This window comes from Dipodomys spectabilis, unplaced genomic scaffold (genome assembly GCF_019054845.1).
Source record: "Dipodomys spectabilis isolate Male_0828 unplaced genomic scaffold, ASM1905484v1 ptg000121l, whole genome shotgun sequence".
NCBI classification, from domain to species: Eukaryota; Metazoa; Chordata; class Mammalia; order Rodentia; family Heteromyidae; genus Dipodomys; species Dipodomys spectabilis.
Window position 1 is genome coordinate 4,950,407 of NW_024870798.1, and position 11,328 is coordinate 4,961,734.

Sequence of the window (11,328 nt, forward strand, 5' to 3'; positions counted from 1 at the left end):
ACAGGTGTGAGCCACCTGTGCCTGGATGATCTGGCACACCATAGTGGACTAGGAGCCCCTGAAATCTTTTCTTTAATTTTCCTGTGCTAGTTTTGGGGCTTGAACTCAGGGTCTGGGCTCTGGTTTCTAAACTTTTTCCTTCAAGGTTACCACTTTACCACTTGTGCCACAGCTCCATTTCTGGATTTTGGTAGTTAATTGGCAAGAAGAGTCTCATTGACTTCCTCTCCTGAGCTCGCTTGACCCTCGATCTATATCTCAGTCTCCTGAGTAGCTAGGATTTACAGGGGTTGAGAACTGGTGGCATTGGGCTAGAAGCTTTTCTAAAGCAGGAGTTTTTCCCTGTGTTTGCCCTGACTCCTCCATTCAAAGGAGGCCTGAGGGTCAGGAGTTGTGAAAACAGGTTTCCAGCCACAGGAAATGGCTTTGGGTCCCTGATGAAAAGAAAAGCTAATCGTCACCCTGGGCGCTATTCTGGGACCCCACCCTCTGCCCTGTGACTCAAGTCAACGTTGACCCAGACTTGAATATCCTGCCAGACTTTGCTGAAGCCATAAAACCTTCATACCATTCATACCACCTGCGCTACAACACACCTCAGGACCTTTGCCCATGCTATACTTTCTGCCTGAGGCTCTCTGTCCTGTACCCACATATTAGAACTACTGTGAAATTTTGGCACTGGGTGTATCACATCCTGGAGAAAGTCTGTCCTTCCCATCTCCATCTTTTTTTTTTTTAATATTGAGTTGCTAGAGATGGAATTTGTGCAGTCTGACTGGCAAATGCTCTATATTGGTGTATGTGTGTGTGTGTGTGTGTGTGTGTGTGTGTGTGTGTGTGTGTGTGTGTGCGTGTGTGCGTGTGTGTGTGTGTGTTTGTGTGCCAATCCTGGGGTTTGAATTCAGGGCCTGGATGCTATCCTATCCCTGAGGTTTTGTGCTCCAGGCTAGCACTGTACTACTTGAACAACAGCTCTTCTTCTGGCTTTTTGGGTGTTTAATTGGAGAAAAGTTTCTTAAATTGACTTTTCTGCTTGCAATTAGGATCCTTCCTCCTGAGTAGCTTACAGGGGTGAGCCCCCAGGACTGCCCTCTACCCTACCTCTTACCTATAACCCCGGCCCTCCTCTGAGTCCGAGAAAATATGTCTCACCAGGCTCAATTTTTTTTGCCCAGTCTTGGTGCGTGAACTCCACGCTCATACTTGGGAGAGACTCTAAACATGTGAAGACTGTGACAAATGTTTCCATTTAATTATGTATCATGTTTCAACACTTAATATAATGTTAATGAAAAATGAGTCAATGTCCTAAATTTTTGTGTATAATTTTATAATAGATGTGCAAAATATAATATTATGTGTATAATAATACTAAATACAATAATCAGTAAATGAATCAAAGAAAAATACAATACAAAAATCAATAATAAAATTATAATATGAAATTAACATACATATATAAGTATATATCATGTATTACACATGTATAGAAATATTTCTTCCATTGCAGGGCCATCATTCAGGCCCTGGGAACTCTATCCTGAATTTCTTTTCCTCAAGGAAAATGAGCTTCACATTCACCCATGGTACAAAAGAGTTACCTGGATGGTGAGCTCAAAAACTAGCAATGGCAGAAATACTGGCCCCAGTTCCAAGACAGTGACTTAATTTTTTTAATGGAAGCAGTTATGATTATTCAGTTCCATACTGAGCATTAAAAAAATAGTGTAGAGTTTTGTACAGCTATTCAAACATCCTGCCCTTACTTCCAAAGTGCTTCTCTGAGAACTACATTGTTTCTCATTTTTTGTATGTTTTTTATTGTAAAAATGTTCTACAGAGGGGTTACAGTTCCAGGAGCAAGGTAATGAGTACATTTCCTATTGATCATTGTTTACTCCTCCTGTGTTTTTCCCCTATCATCCCTTCCCTCCCATCTCCACAACTACATCCCCCTGCTGAGGTCAGTGACTTAGTTTTTCATTTTGGTTGGCACAAGGTTTGAACTCAAGTAATGGCAACTCTTTGCTCACATTGCTACAGATTTACCAAGACCCTGAGTTCAAATCCCAGGCTAGAAACGAAAACTTGCAGAAATTCCAAACTAGGGAGCTTTATTTTTTTAATTTAGTTAAATAATTATACATATATACATATATATGTATATATATATATATATTGATTTTGGCCAAGCATGGGGCTTGAACACAGGTCGTGGAAATTCTACTTCAGTTTAGATATGCCTTAGCTGGGGTACAGTCTCTGGACCCATAGCTGATCATGGGTTCCTGGGCCCAGAGGGCTTTCAGGAAGAAAAAATTATTGGAAAGCACAAAAGTTGTGACCTGCAGAGAGCTGGGGTTTTACGATTTTTTTCTTTGGACAGTGACCATCCTGTGTCTGAATGACAAAGCTGCAATATGGACTTGAGCTGCCATTGCTGGTGGCTGGTGGGCTATCAGTGAAGCCATAGGCCAACCTGTCAACATAGTCCCTGGGTGAAATCGTAGTTCTGACATCAATCACAGGAGATCACAAGAGACTCATTCTTATGCATAGGAATACTGATTGAAAGAGTAGTTTATTCATCGGTCTACTCTAAAGTTGGATGCAGTAATCCTAGAATGCTGATTGAGCTTAATTAATAGTTTATTAAGCATGAAAAGAGCAATATTCCTTCAATGGCGGTTTAATAAATACCTAAGAGTTGGTAGGAACATAGTGGGTGTCATTCTATCATACATAGACGGCTATGGAACTCTTTACAAATATATATATTTATTTGTATACCTCCCTCTGCCTATCCATGTATCCCTGTTTTGGCCAAACCTGGGGGTCGATCTCAGATCCTGGGAACCACTTGACATCTTCATTGGCTAGAGGCTGCCATGCTCAAACTCACCCAATCTTGAATTGGGCCTGCTAGGCACTAAGTTCAGATCCTGGCACTGCCAGTCATAATGGAGAACACATCTAACATCTAGATGTTATGTGACAGGATGTAAACAATGTAATAAATGGTATAGGTGTCATCAGAGTCAATAAAATAAATTCTAAATAAATGAATGACACAAGAAATAAAATAAATAACCACACCAAACACAATATGGACCGAACATCTGTAAGGAAGTATAAATACTATCTTTAAAATATATATAAGGAGGGCTGGGAAGGTGGCTCAGTGGTAGAGCTCCTGCCTTGCATGCATGAGGCCCTGGGAACAATTCCTCAGCACCACATAAGCAGAAAAAAAAGCCGGTAGTGGCGCTGTGGCTCAAGTGGTAGAGCACCAACCTTGAGATGATGAGCTGAGGGACAGCGCCCAGGCCCAGAGTTTAGGCCCACAAGTGACCCCCAAAAAATTATATAAGGAGAATCTTTTCTATGCCTGCGGCTTGAATTCAGTCCCCCTATGCGGAAGGAATGGCGGGAGATCTTGAGGTACTAGTTTCTGGCCTGGGAAGAGTCATGGAATGTGATTGATCTCATCCTTGAATGAGTAGTTTGTGCATGATGCGAGTAGGAAATGATAGGCAAGACTCATGGAGTATCGATTATTTGTAAAGAAGTTGATGAAGCATGAGAATAATCGTCACAGTCATGAAATGGAGGCATCAGTAAAGATCCAAGAATCTGTATTCATGCAGACTGGATTCCACCACAGGTTACCATCTCTCCTACTCTATACAAATGTGTACTTATTTGCATACTACCTTCAGCTTATGAATGGATGACTGTTGTGCTACCCGCTCTCCCCTGGGAGGGGGGCTCAATCGCAGGTTCCAAAGGCTGGTGTGCTCATGTGGACAAATTCACCACTTGGTCCTGCTAGGCACCGAGTTCAGATTACCCGACCTGCCAAAATATTTATCTTGATGTCAGAAGTCAATCATTGCACCTGTTTTCTTTCTGTGCAAGTCCTGGATCTCAGCTAGGATGGACAATGCTTGAGCCACCCTGTGGCCATGGGAATAAATTATTATCCATTTCAGCCCACTTATTCCTGTCATCATACACTCAAGAAAATACACAATACACCCATGAATAGCATACAAAATAAAGACAATAACTACACTCAATGCACGATGCAGTCCACACACAGATGTGAATATACATCCCATGCTTCAATGATCATTGAGGACTATTTTGGCCTCCCTGGGGTTCGATCTCAGTTCCTGGGAATGGCCCAGCTCCTTAGTGGCTCACAGTCTGGTGTGATCACGTGGACCCATTGGGCAGTTGGGCCTCCTAGGTCCAAAATTTGAATCCCAGCACTGCCAAAAATTCACCCTGATGTAAGAAGCCAGTCGTTGCACCTGTTTTCCTGTACTGTGCAAGTTCTGGGGCTCAGCTAGGAAGGAGAATGTATATGCAACTCTATAGTCATGGGAATAGGTTGTCATCCAGTTCACCACAGTTATGTTTGTCATCCTATACTCAAGGAAATACACAATACATCAATGAATAAGACACAAAATAGAAAGAATAACTACACGGAATGCAAGATGCATACCACACCTGTAAATGAAGAAAAATCCTATGTTTTAAAAAGGTGGGCTTGTTATTTTGTCCAGTGCTGGGCTTCAAATCAGGCCCTGCACCAGGCCTGACATTCTACTCTTCAAAGATGGTGAGCTTCCCCTTCTCCCACAGTGCAACAGAGTTACCCAGACCTGAGCTAAAAATCCCACCACTGACAAAAGATTCATACTGATGTCAGAAACTAAAAATCCCAGCACTCACAAAAGATTCATACTGATGTCAGAAGCCAGTCGTTGTGCCTTTTATCCTCTCCTGTGAAAGTCCTGGGTCACAAATATGATGGAGAATGCATGGACAACACTGTAACCTTGGTAACAGGTTCTCATCCATGTCAGCACTGTCATAGCAGTCACCATACTTATTAAAATACACAATACCTCCATGAATTAGAGACAAAATAATGAGAATAAATGCACTGAACCCAAGATGCTAACCAAACATATATGTCAATATAGATCCTTTGTTTAAATTATGAATTTCTGACTATAGTGGACCACCCTGGGGATCAATGTCAGATTCTGGGATTGGCCACACTCCTTAGTAGCTCACAGGTTCATATGATCACCTTGACTGATTGGCCAATTTGTTTTGCTCTGCCCTAAGTTCAGATACCAGCACTATCAACAAGTGGATTGTGGAGTAAGAAGGAGAGTGTGAAACTTTTTTTCCTTTTCTCTGAGAATCCTGGGGGTAAGGCATGAGAGAGAACATTTCTACAAATCTAGATGTTCTGTGATAGGTTGTCATCAATGTATTAAACACATTGAGTGCATAAATGAATAAAACAGAAGATACAGGGAACAACCCCACCAAACATGTATGGACTGAACATCTATAGGTAAGTATAAATTCTATCTTTACAATATATAGAAATACTATGTTTTCCAAGTCTGGGTCTTGAATTCAGGACTAGTGAACAGACCTGACTTTTTTATCTTCATGAAAGGTGATATTCCCCTTTATGCATATTTCTGCAGATTTACCCAGAGCCTGAGTTAAAATCCAAAGCCTGTAAGAATAAACTGTGTGAATTGCAAGCTAGGAAATTAATTTTTTTCTCAGCATGGGGGTTGAACTCAGGTCGTGGCAACTCTGCCTCAGCTTTGATCACACTAGGATGGGGTGCAGCCACTGGACACACAGGTGCTTCTGGGATTCTACACCCCCACGTGTTGCAGGGAAAACAATGCACAGAAAAAATGTGCCCTTTTATGTTTTCTTCCTTTGCACAGTGACCCTTCTGGGTCTGAATGACACTGTTGCAAAGGGTACTTCACCTTGCATTTCTGAAGGCTGGCAGACAATCGAGAAAGACATAGGCCCACGTGGCAACATAGGCCCTCATTTCGAATCCCCATACTGACACCAACCAATGGCAGTAGGTACTAAGAAACTGGTTCCCATCCAAAGGAATAACACTGGAATTTTGTCAATGTCACAGTTGAATGAGTTGATCGTGAATCATGATCCTATAAAATTAAACAGCATCATTTCAGAAGGCTGATTGATTTTATTTAATATTTATGAAGCATTAAAAGAATATTATTTACAGGAACACAATAATTTCAGGACACTGAGTCCTTTCATTAATATTTTAAGGATGAGAACAATATCATTAATAACATGGACGCATAATAAATACCCAGGAATTGGTAGGAATATAGTCCATATAACTGAATAATGTATAAACATCTCTGGCACTCTATAAACACACACACACACACACACACACACACACACACACACACACACACACACACACACACATATATATATTAGCATACTGCCATCTACATGTCAATCTGTTCTTCTTTGGTTAACCCCTGGGGTTCTAAGGTCCTGGGAACAACCCGCACATCAATTTCCCCCAGGATGGCATGTTTGCACTCACCCATTCATGAATTTGGCCTTGTAGGCCATGAATTCAGATGTCAGTGCTCCCAAACAATGAATCGTGGAGTAAGAAGATGATGGTGACACATTGTTTCCTTTACTGTGAATCTTCTGTGTGTCAGATATGAAGTGGAATACGTATGTAGACCTATATCCTATGTAGTCAATGTTTTATGTGCTATAATAGTCAATACAATAAATGGTCAATACATGAATAAAACAAAAAATAAAATAACTACACTGAATGCAATACGGAGTCAACATATGTATAAAAATATAAAACATATATGTAAATTGTGCATGAATAGGGTGTTTTCTAGTGCTGGTGATCGATTTCAAGCCTAAGGAACAGACTTGAATTTCTTGACTTTAAGGAATCAAGCTTCCTCTTCCCACACAGTGCAACAGAGTTACCCAGACTATGAGTTCCAATCCCAGTCCTGGTAGAAAAATGTCACCTTTATAGTATTTGAGGCCCAATTCTTAGGTATTTCATTATGCCTCCATTTGATGAATGTGATTGCTTAAATGCTTAATAAAATATTAACTAAAATCAATCAGTGTCATGTAATATAATTGTGTATAATTTTATCCTAGAATCATTCAAGAACTGTTCATTCAATCATGACTTACATCACATTACATTGGTAATCATATGGATAGGAACAAGTTTCTTAGGATCTCCTACCATTTGGAGGTTGCATGACCAGGATTTGAATTGTGGGCTCCAGCTCCCACCACTTCAACCCGAGGATCGGGAACTCACCAGTCTGTCCAAGAACATCAACAAGAACAATGATTAGGCAGGCACCAGTGGCTCTCAGCAGTCCTCCTTGATACTTACAAGGCTGTGATAGGAGGATCATGGTCACAGTCACCCTAAGCAGGAAAATCCTTGAGACCCCTGTCCAACTTCAGTGCCAACAAAGCCAGAAACCTTGTGGCTCTAGTGTAGAGGACCAGCCTTGATCAAAAGCAGCTCATGAACTGTGCCCAGATCCTAAGTTCAAAGTCTGGGACTGGCAACAAACAGAACTACACAACAATCTGTGTAGCCATCCAGTTAAAGCAGGTCACCCTCTTCTCTCTAACTGAATTGGATAGAATTTCCTGGGAAAAAGGCTGGGAGAACCACTGTCATCTTGACTCTGCCCATGCTGCTTGCTTCACAGGATTCTGGCCACACCCCCATTCTTTCTGACCAATGGGATACAAGAATGGTGGCCATGCCCACATTCCATGCTGCCAGGTAGCACTGGGATTCCCTCTGTTAGTTTACACCACTACCAGCAGTTCAGGAAGGTAGAAGGGGCTGAGTCCTGAGGAAGAGACTCGAGGTGACTTTGGAGTATAGTAGAAAATTGATGCTCCCACCCCCACCTGACCCCTCCTCTCCCTTCACGCAGTGCCAGGTTTCAAACCTCAATCAATGTCTAGCTGCCAGCCGGCCTAAATCCCCGAACTGGTCCCTGCCCCTAGTCTTCTGCTCTGGGCCCATGTGTCCACAATGCTAGTGCCATCGCTGCTGCCCCAATTGAAGCAGCTGCCAACAGCTTCTCCCAGCAGCACATGTGAGTTTCTGTCCCAACAACAACCTACCCTGGGTCAAACACCCCTCTTGGGGCACCATGACCCCCCTGCTTGTTTCCTCTCCACGGCGCTGATGAGCCACCTTTCTGTCTTGAGGATTTCTGAGATAGAAACTAAAAATATGCTCAGGCTGGGCTGGATCACGGTCCTCCTATGAAAGGTATGCTCCACCAGGCCTGGTCCTCTGTATTTGGGATGGTAGACATGTGGTGTCATGCTCAGTCATCGGTGTAGATGGATTATCCTAAACTCAGTCCATAGCAGCGGATTTTTGACCACACGTGAAGCTCTTGGTAGGGCCTCAACCATTGGACCTCAGTCTCCTCACAGGACAGTTGTGAGGAAACAAGGGATTTATACAGAGCGATCTCTGGAAAAGAGAGGGAACGGCCTTCAGACAAGGTTTTGGCAATTCTGTGAGCATATGACAGGAAGATACCAGAAAGGGCTCAGGTGGGGCCTGTTATTAATCATGCAACAGGTGTGGGATTATGAACCGAAACATGGCTCTCTTTCATTATTACCCTATCCCAATGAGGAAGGGGATCCTTCACTTTGTTCAGTTTTGCAGCTGGGGAAACCGAGGCACACAGAAGCCAGGTGACCTACTTATGACCTCAAGTTCACAGGAAGCTCGGCCTGACTTCTCTACCATGCTCCCTAGGACAATGGGTGCTATTCAGTCCACTTCTTGTGGTGGGAAGTCCACTTCTTTCAGTCGTGGTTCTTGAACTCTAGGATTGGGCACTGTTCCCGAGTTCCTCAGCTCAAGGTTAGCGCTTTATCACTTGATCCCACAGTGCCACTTCCAGTTTTCTGGTGGTTCTATATAAGATTCTCAAACACGTTCCTCCCAGGGCTGTCTATTAACCATGATCCTCATATCTCAGCCTCCAGTGTAGTTAGGGTTAGAGTTTTATGCCACTGGCACCCGATTTAAGTGTAATTCTGATTTTCTCTCTCTCTCCCTCTCTCCCTCTCACACACTGTCGCTCTCAGGAACGGGTAGAATGGGTGCTGTAGGAGGTGGGCCAACGTCCCCAGGTAGCTGGAACCCAAGATGGCCCACTCATTCTGGAGCTGGGCTGTTGGTCGGGAGCTGTCTCTTTCTGCGTGTTGATACATCTCCATGAGATAAGCCCTCTGAGACCTTGCAAGTCTGTCAGGTTATTCATTTTCCATCTAGCCTTACTGGATTTATTATATTGTATTCTTTTCTACATTATTTTCTAACACCTGGCCAATATTATGGTACATAGTTACTGAATGAAAATGTAATGTCAACTTAAGAAAGTCATTTAGGGCTCTGGGAATGTGGCTTCATGATATGATGATTGCCTAGCATGCATGAAACCCTGAATTCAATTCCTCAGTACCACATAAACAGAAAAACACTGGAAATGGTGTTGTGCCTCAAGTGGTACAGTGATTGCCTTGAGCAAAAAAGCAAAAAAAAAAAAAAAAAACCCAAACCAAAAAACATTTAATTAGTAAATGCAAAACAAAGAACCCATACTTGGAATATATAATTGCTCCTGCCATACTGACACCTGACAATAGTCCATAATTCATGTACTTTTTCTAATATTAGGATATTGTGTTGAAAAAAAAGTTTTGTTCATTAGGTTACAGCAATTAATGTCTTGAATGTGCTTAGATGTCAGGTGAAGATTAATTCTGGAAATTCAAAGATTCCAGGTTTTTGAATGGTCTCTGCTAATCACAATGAGAAGGGTAGTCTAAGTGAGATTTGGAAATCTTTTTGGTTATTCATGGCACCACAACGGCAGAGGCAAATTAACAGTTGTGACAGAAGAAAAGGAATAACTCCAGAGTTAATGAATAAATGATAGTTACTAATGTATGCCAGAAAAGTTTATAGAGAATGATTTTTGGTTATTGAACAAATAGTTATCAAATAGTCTTATTCCTCATTACCTTTAGCATTCTAAATCTCTTAGGCTACTTCTTAATCTCTGTGTAATACATGTATCTCCTTCTGTGCTGTTTTTTCTTACCTTAACTTCTTTGCTTTCTAAAAATCTCAGTCTTTCTATATTTCTCTATGAACATTTCCTGATACTAAATACACCTACTCAGACAGCAGAGAATGCAAATTAAGGGTCCCATAGCTCATGAGTCATTAATGAAACAACATAGAAAAGGAGGACATATTTATTGTTACCTCAAATTTTCTGAAAAACTGCAATGCCATCATTTGATTCAAATTTCCATTATTTGTCTACATAGTGTCATTCATTGCACATAAATGCAAATGTGAGCTGGGTGCTGGTGGATCACGCCTGTAATCCTAGCTATTCAGGAAACCAGAGGATTGTGGTTCAAAGACAGACTGGTCAGGAATGACCATGAGACACTTATCTTCAATTAATCACCAGAAACCAGGAAGTGGTGCTGTAGCTTAAGCGGTAGAGCACTCAATTTGAGCAGAAGAGGTGAGGGAGTGCGCCCAGGATCAGAGTTCAAGCCCCACAACCAACAAAAAGTGCAAATATTACCTTAAGTTTCCCCAAAAGGAAGAACAAGATCAATAATCTTCCCAAGCAGAAAAAAATAATTTCAAAATGATTCAGTGCACCTACTTTTGCTGAGTTATTTAAGTTATGGCTTCTTTGCTAGACATATTCTCTTCCTTTATAAATTGTCAAATGCTAACTTTACAATAAACTTCATCTAATATTTTTTGTTTCAAAAGAGAAGTCTATACAGTTGATGTCACTCAGCTTTCTTACTATCTTAATTCAAAGCCAAACCAGGCAGGAGAGTCTGTCAAACTCTTACCGCAAATTGAACACCAAAATACCAGAAGTGGAGTTTTGGCTCAAACAGTAGATTGCTAGCTTTGGGGGCAGGTGGGCAGGAAAGACAACTGTTGAGGGACAGGATCCAGCCTCTGGGTTCAAGCCCCAGAACCAGCACAAACTAAACAAACAAGCAAACAAAAATCCCAGATTTTTCTTTGGGGCCCTCCTTAAAGGTGTACTGGTCAGAGAAGAGGCTTCTTTTGCTGATCATATTGACTGGATCCTGCTTTTTTGGAATCCTTATTACTCTGGAGAACTCAGGACCAGACCAAAGGAATTGATAACTGACTCCTGCATTGAGAATCATCTCAGGGGTGAAATATCCATCTATAAGACACTTTAAAACCTCTATGTCTTTGTTCCTTTGCAGGAGAACACTTTTAAAACAACGTTATTTCCTTTTGTTCTATACTGGCCTTCAAATGGTACATTATTTCTTTTTGTAACACTATGAACTAGAAGTTTACAGAAAAAA